Below are 9,874 nucleotides of genomic sequence, written 5' to 3'. Positions count from 1 at the left end.
ACACAACATGAACCAATTTTTAATTTTTTAAATTGAAGGATATCCAAATCTGCTCTATGATTATAATTTGAACTTTTTGGTTTCAGAGTTTTTTTTTTATTCTACCGTTGTGTATGTGAGCTTGGAGCCAAGTTTCTGAGACAGCTATAACATAATTTTTATCATATACTCAATTTTCAAAACCAGCAAAGTTGGACAGAATTAATATCGCATTAATATGAACATTACTGGAGTTCATTCCCAAAACCAAACCGTTATTTTTAACACCTCGACACGTATTTCAAAATATCATCTTCATCATATCTGGGATAAAACTCCAGTAATATTCATTACTACACCAAAGGTTCCAACCAATGCATCACAAGTCATATTAATATGACAAACTTTCAATGACATTGTGTATTATCCCTAATCAACTATGAAATGAAAAATTAAGAGCAGTAATGAGTTACAAATAGTTAAAACTCTACTAACTATAAAATCAATGAATACCAACGTGGGGCATGACAAAAATGAATCGATAAGCATAATTATCAGTTTTTTCTCACCTGCTCTTAATTCTACTACGAATTTGATAGTTCACTCCGCAACATGACGAAATAGGTTACAAACAATCATTTCAATAATGATTCACGGCTCCAAGCATCGCTTGGCTACGTTCGGCTTCTTCATTAGCTTCACCACGTTTTCTGTCGTCAGTCAATAGTGTTTCTGATTTCATCGATTCCATCCTTCCTTCCATATTTATCAGTATCAAAGATGCTTTTTATGCTGAAGGTGAATCACTTTGGCATGCCGCAACTAATATTGCCCCTCCTACAGATAAAATAAAAATACAAAGTGCATGGGATGGACCACTTCTGAATATTATAACTGATGAACTTCTGAAATCTACAAGTGTATACGATAAGGCTTGTCTGAATACAGCAATGATCAAGAAATGGGGTGCTTGGCTGAATGCTTTACCTGTTACATCTGTTGGAACACTATCAGACGATGAATCTTTGAATAGTAGTAGGACGTAGGATGGGTTCATAAATTTGTGTGCCTCATACTTGTGTTTGCGTATACTTGATGAGAAAGGTACTCATAGTTTGAGTTGCAGTAGAAGTGCAAGGCGTACATCTCGACATCACCAGGTGAACGACATATTGGAACGAGCTATGGAGTCAGCGGATGTTCCTGCAATTCTGGAACCCTTAGGTACCATTCGAGATGATGGTAAACGACCAGATGGTATGCTTCTCATACCTTGGAAGTACGGTAAACCTGTGGTATGGGACTTCACTTGCGTTGACACGGTCGCGGCTTCCCATCTAGCCAAAAGTTCGAAGTCTGGAACCGCAGAATTGTCTGGCAAAAAATTGAAACGGAAAAAAATAACAACTATCTGTTCCATTCAGTAGCGGTTGAAACTTCTGATGTTTATAGCCTGGAGTCTCTGTTATTCGTTCATGGACTTAGAAGGAGAATAGGCCAAGCAACGAATAATCACCGTTCTACCTCTTTTTTGAAAGAAAGAATCAGTATCGCTATTCAATATGTTAATGCTGCGTCGGTCCTTAGAACTATTCCTCTTTCACATAATTTTGATGAAATCATGCATTGCCCTCATTTCCGTACGGAACTGAAATATCTTCGAAACAAGCCGAGATATGTGGATATAAATCAGTATCCTATCAAGATTAATTCGCAAGTGATTGATCCACCTTCTTCTTTTTCAGTGCGGTCAATGGACTTAGGTCATTCTTGCCCCCCAAATATGAGTTGCAGTCCTCGTGATTCTGGTTCCATTTCAGTGGAAGAGCTCCATGAAGCAAGAGCCGAATCGATCACTCTACGAAACCCTTCATCACTTGGAAGGATCGATCGCAGCTTGAGAGAAAGGATCGATTGCAGCTTGAGAGATGGTTCTTATGCAGAATCTGTGAAACATATTCTCCCTTACGAATCAGTAGGGAGTTGTTCTAAAAACCTTGAGAAGAAAATTGGATTAGATAATTTAGGAAACACTTGCTACATGGATAGCATTTTACAAGTGTTGTTCATGTCGAAGAATTTCAAGAACGGGGTTTTCTAGAGAACGAGAAGCTTTCCTATCTATTCACCAAACTCAAACACCTGTTGTTGCAGCTGCAGTCGCGAGAGAATGTGTCATCTTTTCTCCAATCGATTTTCTGGAATCTTTGAAATCTACTAGATACTCGTTAGGACAACAGGAGGATTGTTCCGAATTCTTGGGGTTCTTGTTGAATACCCTTCGTGAGCAAAACAATAGCAGAATAAATACTCCTGACCACTCTGTATTGAATGATTTCATACAGTCTTTCTCGTCCTGTGTTTGTAAATATTTTGCTGGAAAAATCATCACTTGTTTACTTTGTAGTAAATATTCAAGAGGTAGCAAAAACGTATGTGAATTTCTGGAACTTCAACTATCATTTTCTACTATGACTAATAACCAGTCCGTGCAAAGCTTATTGTCAAATCATCTGAAAATGGAACTTTCAACAGGTGATGATCGACTGTATTGCCAAATATGCGCCAAACTAATTAACTGTTATAAGAAAACAACTATATCTGAGCCACAAGTCAATCTTGTAATAACACTGATGATCTTCAAACATGACCCAACCTCTGACGAAAGCACCAAACTCTTACGAAGGTTCGAAATATATGAACACTTCACTCTAACAGGCCACTATTATAATATTCATGCAGTCATTGTTCACTGTGGTTCTGGCGTTGGATCTGGTCATTATTACGCCTTGGTCAAAGACGAAACAGACTGGTTCAAATTGAATTTTGACGATAGTCGTGTCACTAAGTGTTCTGGCTGTGCAGTGAATTTAGTGGAGCCTCTGGAGACACCCTACATTTTGTTTTATGAGAGAGAGGATACTGGCAGATCAAGATCTTCAGATGATGTGGTGACGCAGGTTTTCCGGGTCTTCCGGCAGCTGAAAAAGCAAATACACCACTGGAATCAATGAAGTCGCCTCGGAGCGCCAATTAATTTTTATTGTTATTTTATAATTTCATGAATTGTATTTTCAATTTTCAAAATCATCCTCGAACTGCTACCTCGTTGGTGAGTTCTACCTACTTTTATTGCTCAAGTCTTAGTAACTCCTTCTTTGTGTTACTGTTGGTGGTTTGCTCCACATACTCAATTGACCGCTGCTTCCAACCCGAAGGCCAGACGATCGATTTTCACTTCTATCATCCAACCCGTGCTAGGAACCGTACGTTGGAAGGCAAGACCTCGTTAATCCTCAGCTTGCACAAGTTTCTACTCCTGAAAGTTGTCGTTCGTAGAGAGGCTACAGCTAGTTAACGAAAAAACAGATTTTAACAGATTCACATACACTATAATTGTTGGTTTCTTAAGTTTTGCCTATCTGCATGTTGCCTATCTGCATGTGGAAATATTGATTTTTCATTTTATTGTGGCCACGAATTGGAATGTATTCCCTTATTGCAAGGTAACTGTGATATAATTTTATACCCACTCAGTGCATCCAGACTCTTGTCGTTTTTTGTCCCGTCAGTTGTTTCTGCCAAGCATATTTTGTCATTCTTCACGACGCGACGTGCGCAATTCGTTTAAGCTTGTGTGCCAAGTAGGCAGTCCTTGAGCAGTTCATATGTTCGTTTCATTACATATGTAGTTTATTCATTTCACCTGATCTCTTGTAGCTCCTGTTATTTTTAGTTTTTCTCTAGTACTACTAGAATACAACATTCGATATTTTTCTTCTTTCTCATTCTATCATAGAGCAAAGATTTCTTTATGTATTTTATAAAATTGCCATGCCAATGTGAATATTTTCATTTTCGTCCATTCAAATGACGAGTAATACACAAAAAAATATCACTTCTTGGAATGCCATAACAATTAGATACGAAAACGTTCGCAAATGCATACTGCCAAAGGCTCTTTTCAAAAAGAGATATTTCTCATTACCATTATTATGTAAATGGTCGTGTTATTCACTAGTTATTCAATAAGTCTTGAACAATTTCATCAACTTCGTTTCTATCAATTGAAAAATCTTATGAAGCAAACTGTATTGTGCAAAAAAAATTTTTCTAAAAATTCTAAAGAAATGTTTTCCACATATCGTGCTCGTGAACACTTCTTCAACTAGTTCCGTGAAGAAAATCAATATTCAAACACTAATTACGAGCTTTTATGGCGAATAACTTTTTGAAGAAGAGAGACCAATAAAACTCTGATTACTTCCAATGCCACCCCTAAAAGGATGAAAATAATTAGGTAGCTGCACGGGTTGCATGTTCAAATCACAATGACGTTATACGTTTTTTTTGCCTCACCAGCCAACAGGAAACAAATAATTGCAGTACACAGAAAATACTGACGGAGCAGCGTGACTAATATATTCTCTAAGCGTTAGTCACTGGGACAGTGCTGATTACATTATGTTATAGGATAGGACATGTATTATTGAATTCATTATCGTTTGTGACTTGATGTAGAAGAGACGTTAATATATCGTTATATTGTGAATACGCGTATAATTCCATAACCTCGTCCAACCTACTACATCAAAAGTGGTGAACAGTGTGAATAGTATGGTGTCATGCCAAAACACGAAAGGAAATCACGGAGGCGTTTGTCCCCAAACCACAGCAGTCTATCCAGATCCTCCTTCAGCTACAGTGAAAAGGATCGAAACCGAAAGCAAAAGAAGATGTCAGTAAGAGCAAGAAAGTCTCCAAAGGAATCGAGTCTACATCGAAAAGATTCGAGAAAATGCAGGAGTCAAACTGTAAGTGTAGCCAGTTCAAATAATATGCCGCAAATATGCACTGTACAGTCAAGCTCTAGTAGGTATTATGCTTTCGAATGAAACAATTACTCAGTTCTACTTTCCAAAGTACAAGAAACGCTCACGAGCTATTTATAGAGGTGGCTAATCATAAGACAACAGACGTATGTTCATTTGGCAAAACCAGCCTTTGATGGCAGACTGAGTCCTCGATGGCAAAATGAGCCCATGATGGCAGACTGAACCCTAGATGGCCAAACGAGGCCACGATGGCAGAATGAGCCTTCGATGGCAAAACGAGGCCTCGATGGCCAAACGAGCCTTTTATGGCAAAACGAGTCGTTGATGGCAAAACGACCCCTTGATGGCAGACAGAGTCATCGATGGCAAAACGAGCCCACGATGACAGAATGAGCCCTTGATGGCAGAACGAGTCCTCGATGGCCAAACAAGCCTTTTCATGGCAAAACAAGCCCTTCATGCCTAAACGATCTCTTAATGGCAGACTGAGTCCTCGAGGGCAAAACGATCGCACAATGGCAGAATGAGCCCTTGATGGCAGAACGAGCCCTCGATGGCCAAACGAGCCTTTCATGGCAGAGCGAGCCCTTGATGACTAAACGACCTCTTAATGACAGACTGAGTCCTCGATGGCAAAATGAGCCCATGATGGCAGACTGAGCCCTAGATGGCAAAACGAGCCCACGATGGCAGAGTGAGCCTTTGATGGCAAAACGAGGCCTCGATGGCCAAACGAGCCTTTTATGGCAAAACGAGCCGTTGATGGCAAAACGACCCCTTGATGGCAGACAGAGTCCTCGATGGCAAAACGAGCCCACGATGACAGAATGAGCGTTTGATGGCAGAACGAGCTCTCGATGGCCAAACGAGCCTTTCATGGAAGAGCGAGCCTTTGATGGCTAAACGACCTCTTGATGACAGACTGAGTCCTCGATGGCAAAACGAGCCCATGATGGCAGACTGAGTCCTCGAGAACAAAACGAGCGCACAATGACAGAATGAGCCCTTGATGGCAAAACGAGGCCTCGATGGCCAAACGAGCCTTTTATGTCAAAACGAGCCCACGATGACAGAATGAGCGTTTGATGGCAGAACGAGCCCTCGATGGACAAACGAGCCTTTCATGCAAAACAAGCCCTTGATGCCTAAACGACTTATTGATGACAGACTGAGTCATCGATGGCAAAACGAGCCCATGATGGCAGACTGAGTCCTCGAGGGCAAAACGATCGCGCGATGGCAAAATGAGCCCTTGATGGCAGAACGAACCCTCGATGGCCAAACGAGCCTTTCATTGCAGAGCGAACCCTTGATGGCTAAACGACCTCTTGATGGCAGACTGAGTCCACGATGGCAAAACGAGCCCATGATGGCTGACTGAGTCCTCGAGGGCAAAACGGGCGCACGATGGCAGAATGAACCATTGATGGCAAAACGATCCCTTGGTGGCAGAATGAGCCCTTGATGGCAAAACAAACTCTCGATGGCAAAACGAACCCTCGATGGCTAAACGAACCCTTCATGACAGACTGTGCCCTCGATGGCAAAACGAGCCCACGATGGCCAAACGAGCCTTTCATCGCAAAACGAGCCCTTGATGGTAAAACGACCTCTTGATGGCAGACTGAGTCCTCGATGGCAAAACGAGCCCATGATGGCAGACTGAGTCCTCGATGGCAAAAACAAGCGCACGATGACAGAATCTGTTCAAAATCTGTTTTTCCGTTAATCAGCTGTCGCCCCCATACGAACGACAACTCTCAAAAGTTGAGAACTTGTGCGAGCTAAGGACTAACGAGGTCTTACCTTTTAACGTGTGATTCCTAACACGGTTGCAGAATCATTTCAGCTTCAACCAGATAAATTCTCTCGAGAAAAATATCTGGTCGAGGCGGGAATCGAACCCACGATCTTCCGATCGTGAGTCGGGCGCACTACCAACGTGGCCAACGTTGGCAAAACGAGCCCTCGATGGCCAAATAAGCCTCCAATGGCAGAACGACCCCCTGATGGCAAAACGAACTCTCGATGGTAAAACGAACCCTCGATGGCCAAACGATCCCTTCATGGCAGACTGTGCTCTCGCTGGCAAAACGAGCCCACGATGGCAAAACGAGCCCTTGATATCAAAACGACCCCTTGATGGTAAACTGAGCCGTCGATGGCAAAACGAGCCCATGATGGCAGAATGAGCCCTTAATGACAAAATAAGCCCTTATGGAAATAATGATTGGGTAGCGTGACTTATACAAGCGTTTGTCACTAGCATGATTGGGATAGGGGCGATTACATTGTATTATAGGGTAGGAAATATTATCGTTTGTAACTTGAAGTATATGAGACGTTGATTTATCATTATATTGTGAATACGCATATCATTTCGTAACCTCGTTCAACCTACTACATGATAAATACTAGAAAATGATTTCAACAAAATTTCTGTACTCACAGACCAGAAATTCAAACCTTTTTCGTCATGAATTTCCTCAAAAACAAACAAGATGAAATATATATTTTCTATAGAAGTACTCTTTGGAAAATATCGGAAGATTTCAACACTATTTTTTGTATGTTAATCACATGTTTCCTGAGAGATTTGTCAAGTTTATAGTTACCCGTGAGAATATTTCGGAGACAAGGCCTGTTAGAAATAACCATTAACATTTGTTAATTTTTCAATAATAATTATTTTTTTTTTACCGTTTGTTGAACTTGATTTGAGTATTTCAATTTTAATCGTTATTATTCATCCTGTATGCATGAAAATCTCATCTGAAAGGAGGAAGTTGTTGAGTAAAAAACGTCAAATTGAAAGAAAGATTAATATTGAAATTCTCTTTTGAAATTTGTTTGAATTAGGGACAATCGTAAGTTGAATATTGTTTATTTAAATTGTTCATTTTCTTATTTGCGTTCTTTTCAGGAATTTAAGTATACAGCGTGACTCACGGTCGATGGTAGGTTAGACGTTTCTGGAGAACGCAAAGCATGATTTTTCATAAAATTTCACCTCTCACATTTCCTTACCTATTTTATTGATATAAAATATTCTCAGCATTGCGGCGTTGCCACTTCTATCAAAAAGTTCTAGCAATTATATTTTTTTAAATGGAACACCACGTATATTAATACATTTTTGGAATCGCTCTAGTATTTTAATACTTTTTTGTCGATAATGTCGTATACCTGTTTTCGAGATAAAAAATAAATTGTGTTGAATATGATCCAAAACATAGCCTTAATTGAAATTAAGTACATCAGTACTCTCAATTCATGAAAAGTTGATATTTTGATGATAATTTAGACAAACTCGAAATATTCGAATAACACCAAGAAATCGACTCCATATCATACAGGGCCTGCTAAAATTACTATTATTTCCATTGTGCATAAAAGTAGTCGAAAGTTCATTACACTGTCTTATATGTAATAGACCATATATATCGCAATAAAAGAATGAATGGTTGTATGTACAAATTGTATGAAATGGTTTTGCTACGAATGCTGTGAGTTTAGATCAGCATTGGAGGTGTCCTTCTTGTGGTAATACTGATTCGAAAGCTGTAAAAAATAAAATGTCAGAAAATTCCCGTCTATCCCAGATTCATCAAATTCTATACCTTTGAGAACAAAAAGTAGATCGAGTACAAGTAGCAGTAATTTGAAATTGCAATTATCACAAGAAGAGAGAGAAATATTAAGGAAAGAACGAGAATTGTTTGAAGAATCGCGAAGACTTTCAGAGGAAGAATCTGAGGATGGTCAAGATCTAAACCATGAAGAATTAGAAAAGGCTGATCCATTGGCAAATGAGTTGTTGTTGCTGCAAATAGAAAGTGGTATGGTACCAAATGAAAACGAAAACTTCAAAGTTCTTGAGGAATCTGTAGAAATAGAAATTATAAATTTGAAAATCAAAAGAAACGGGAAATCAAAAATCCAACTTATCACTCAAATAGGTACGATGCCCTCGAATATCCTTCACTCACACCACATCAATACGCTGCACGACGATCCACTCCTAGTCAATTGCCACCTTTCAATGGAAATTTTTATGATTGGCCTCTTTTCATCAGTAGTTTTGAAAGATCTTCAGAGCTTTGTGGATTTGACAATAATGAAAACTTATTGAGGTTGCGAAAAAGTCTCAAAGGTACAGCAAAATGTGCTGTATCCAGTTTTCTAACGTTACCTGGATGCGTACCCCAAATTATTTCCACTATTTAAATGCTTTTCGGCAGACCAGGTCAAATTTTGGAAACTTACATAAATTCCATTAGACTAGTTGAGTTTGCCTCAGCAGTCAAGAATCTATGTGTTACATTACAAGTTAGTAAAATGACTGAATACCTAAATAACCCCATGCTAATGCACGAGCTCCTGGATAAGCTTCCTTTATAAATGAAGATGAACTGGGCCTTACATCGCAGTACTCTGAAAAAATGTGATGGTCTGATAGATTTCGCAGACTGAATGTATAACTTAGCTACTAATGTATATGCTGCTTTACCCACTTTAGCCATTGCAGGGCGTACTAAGCAAAAGCATCACAATGAGCAAACACATGTTCATACTTCTGAGTCTGCATCAAATGATGCGTAGTCACATGACAAAATAATGAAATGTAAAGTATTCCATAACTGAAAAATGGAAAGTCGTCAAAAACCTGAAACTGTGCAGATTGTGTCTGAAACGACATGGATTTTCCTGTAAATATCCAGTAAAATGTAATGAGAATGACTGCCAACGGAAGAATCATCCACTTCTTCATAAAAACTTTGAAAGTGTTCAACAGAATTCATCATCCCACTCGAAACATAAGATCGGAAGTCAACGTTTATCATCAGAACTCTTCACGAAGTGTTCTTTTCCGAATATTACCCGTTACCCTCAAAAATAGAGCTAAAGAAGTAACAACGTTTGCCTTTTTGGGTGAAGGTTCATCAATATCGATGGTAGATGAAGATATCGCAAAAGATCTCGACATGCAAGGAGAAACGGAACCTTTGGTTCTAAAATGGACCAGTGAACAGAATCGTATTGAAAAGAACTCACGGAAG

The 9,874-nt window shown here is 39.4% G+C and overlaps 1 long non-coding RNA gene across 1 annotated transcript; it reads left to right on the top strand.

Moving 5' to 3' along the window:
- Positions 1-7,611: 7,611 nt before the first annotated feature.
- Positions 7,612-7,960, top strand: LOC141487242 (uncharacterized). Its single transcript, XR_012468286.1, has 2 exons — positions 7,612-7,681; positions 7,738-7,960. It is a non-coding gene; the product is annotated as an uncharacterized lncRNA (long non-coding RNA).
- Positions 7,961-9,874: the final 1,914 nt, after the last annotated feature.

This window comes from Leptinotarsa decemlineata, unplaced genomic scaffold (genome assembly GCF_025532065.1).
Source record: "Leptinotarsa decemlineata unplaced genomic scaffold, Ldec_3_MD MMD2_tig00078422_RagTag_RagTag, whole genome shotgun sequence".
NCBI classification, from domain to species: domain Eukaryota; kingdom Metazoa; phylum Arthropoda; class Insecta; order Coleoptera; family Chrysomelidae; genus Leptinotarsa; species Leptinotarsa decemlineata.
Note: the sequence above shows the minus strand (reverse complement) of the source record. Positions and strands in the feature narration are given on the sequence as shown.